The sequence below is a fragment of the Anomaloglossus baeobatrachus genome, chromosome 9 (genome assembly GCF_048569485.1).
Source record: "Anomaloglossus baeobatrachus isolate aAnoBae1 chromosome 9, aAnoBae1.hap1, whole genome shotgun sequence".
Lineage (NCBI taxonomy): Eukaryota > Metazoa > Chordata > Amphibia > Anura > Aromobatidae > Anomaloglossus > Anomaloglossus baeobatrachus.
Genome location: NC_134361.1, coordinates 17,702,386 through 17,705,640, shown reverse-complemented (window position 1 = coordinate 17,705,640; position 3,255 = coordinate 17,702,386).

Genomic DNA, 3,255 nt, shown 5'->3' with positions numbered 1-3,255 from the left:
TGTCTTGTTTGTTGGGTAAAGTATCTGCAGCTGTGTGTATATATATATATATATATTTAATAAGTTTCTTTTCTGGATACGAACCAACTCAGCCGTCGCCCAGCACGTGTGTGCACAGAGCGCGCCATGTTCTCGGCAACGCAGCTCATGTGTACACAGGAGGAGAATGATGCTTAAAAGTAATTGCACCCTACAAATAAACGTTTTGCTCATTAATGTGGGGTGATCGCCGGCCCGTTTATAGACGGCTAATAGTCTGGAATCGGCGCTCTATGGTTGTCTGTCGCACAGAATGGCAGTTGTGAAGTTTGCTGATCCTGCAGGGGAAGATGAATAGAACAATGTTCAGCTCCATCCAGCAGATATTCTGGATCCAGCGTATCACTATACTGCGGCTTTCTCTAGGGGTCTGTGCATAGTGAGGTTTTCCTTTTTGAGTCTATTGGATCAGGTCTGCCCCATACAACGCCTATTTATTTCTATTATAAAGCCACTTTGCTATCCAAAGCTTCTAATTTTTGAAAACAAAAATGTCTTCAAGTTTTGAAGAATGCCCGGCCGCGAAAAAAACCCAAAAAACTGCAAGTCCTTTCTATGAAGCTGCCTCTTCTGGAAAAACAACCCAACCCTCCAGTCAAAATACTGCAAAAAAAAAAAAAAAAAAGGGGAAGGAAAGAAAGAAGGAGCGTTTCCAAAAGCAGGTTCCACTAGAAAGTTATCATTTTTGACCGTGTGTAAAGACCTCTCCCTCCCCATAGGAGCTGATCTGGGGGTGGATCCAGGATATAATATCAGAGTTGTGTAATATAATGTGCCGAGGCTCCAGGTACAATGAGAATATACAGCCATCTTGTCCGTTCCCCGCGCCGCCTCCCCCATGTCTGTTGTTTCTGAGATTGCATTGTCAAATGTGTTGACTTTTTCTGTCAATGGTCACAAGTCGCACAAGCATCATCTGACTCCTCTGCAATTTCCCCCTTTTTTTTTATATTACAGCTCTAAAAGCGTCGAGCTACACTAAAGGTGCAGAAACTGTTTTTGTTCCGGGGTTGTGTCGCCGGAGCCTAAAAGGATTGTCCAATCGGGATATATTTACAACCACAGACCATCAATATCAGAGCGGAGGGGTCCGACACCGCTCTGCTAGTACAAGCTGCGGCTGCCGAGTCCTGCGGCTTGTATTCTGCACGGCGTATACATCCGCACATCGCACAGACTTTCCGTGTGTTTACATCTGGCCGCCCTCAGAACTCGTAACTGGTCATTAGCGAGAATTTCAGATATTGATGACTTGCCCTACAGGCCATTTATTACATCGGGACAATTCCTCTGAAGATGGGTCCAGAAAAAGCGATTATATATGAGCCTCACCGGGGAACTGTGACTCCCGGACCTCAGCATTTAGGCCCCAGCTAGCAACAATACAATGAACTCCATATAGGGTTTTATCCTGTCCACCGCCATTAACTTGAGAACGGCGGCAGCTATAGGCATAGAAGTGGTGTCTAGGTATAGTAAAGTAGCCATGCGTTACGCAATGAAACCACCTATAGCACCACCTGGTGGAAAAGAACGGAGTTAGCATTTTTATCTTGAAAACAGAACAAGATAGAGGAAAAAAAGTGAATTACAAAGTTTTTGAGCATCATCAATTCAATACGAATCGACACCTTGCATACAGAAATGCTATGATATAAAACCCATGATCCCCCCCAAAACGAATGCTGGTCACACATATGGCGCTCATTTAAGTTTGATGCTCAAAGTGGCCCCCGTCAGCTGCAATGCACATCTGGACAGCATACTGTATCTTGCTGCACATTGTGCAATATGGCAGGTAACACGTTTGCACAAGCATCTGTGATACGTGGTCGTAGGTCCTGCAATGTTGGTGGAGGGGTCGCATGCACCTGCTGTTTGATGAGACCTCACAGAAAGAAGTCCAATGGGGTCAGGTCAGGTGAGCGGAGGCCACTCCACACAGCCACCATACCCAATGCCTTGTAGGAAGGTCTCCATGAGGTGTCGCTTCACGTCCGCAGCCTTGTGAGTTTTACATGTTCTGATCATAGCATTTCTGTATGCAAGGCGTGGATTCGTATTGAATTGATGATGCCCTACAACTTTATAATTCACTTTTTTCTCTACCTCGTTCAATTTTCGAGATAAAAATGCTAACTCCGTTGTTTTCCACCAGGTGGCGCTATAGGTGGTTTCATTGCATAGGGCATGGCTACTTTAGTATATCTAGACACCACTTCTATGCCTATAGCTGCCGCCGTTCTCAAGTTAATGGCGGTGGACAGGATATGGGTGGACACACTGTATATAGGTGCGGTGTATACAGGATATGGGTGGACACACTGTATATAGGTGCGGTGTATACAGGAGATGGGTGGACACACTGTATATAGGTGCGGTGTATACAGGAGATGGGTGGACACACTGTATATAGGTGCGGTGTATACAGGAGATGGGTGGACACACTGTATATAGGTGCGGTGTATACAGGAGATGGGTGGACACACTGTATATAGGTGCGGTGTATACAGGAGATGGGTGGACACACTGTATATAGGTGCGGTGTATACAGGAGATGGGTGGACACACTGTATATAGGTGCGGTGTATACAGGAGATGGGTGGACACACTGTATATAGGTGCGGTGTATACAGGAGATGGGTGGACACACTGTATATAGGGGCGGTGTATACAGGAGATGGGTGGACACACTGTATATAGGGGCGGTGTATACAGGATATGGGTGGACACACTGTATATAGGTGCGGTGTATACAGGAGATGGGTGGACACACTGTATATAGGTGCGGTGTATACAGGAGATGGGTGGACATACTGTATATAGGTGCGGTGTATACAGGAGATGGGTGGACACACTGTATATAGGTGCGGTGTATACAGGAGATGGGTGGACACACTGTATATAGGGGCGGTGTATACAGATGGGTGGACACACTGTATATAGGTGCGGTGTATACAGGAGATGGGTGGACACACTGTTTATAGTTAATGAACTTCGCCCGATGACCAGACATTTACCCAACAGGAACATACAACTCAATCATCTGTGTGCACTCGTAAGACCGGGAGCCTTTAAAGGGGTATTTCACTCTAACAAAGGGCGATAACAGATCATTCGGGAGATCCAGTGTTTTTGTCCCCTCTAGTACTAGGGTCTGGTGGACATTTTATAGCTGCGGACATTATGATCGCGGTATTCATCACACTCATCGCC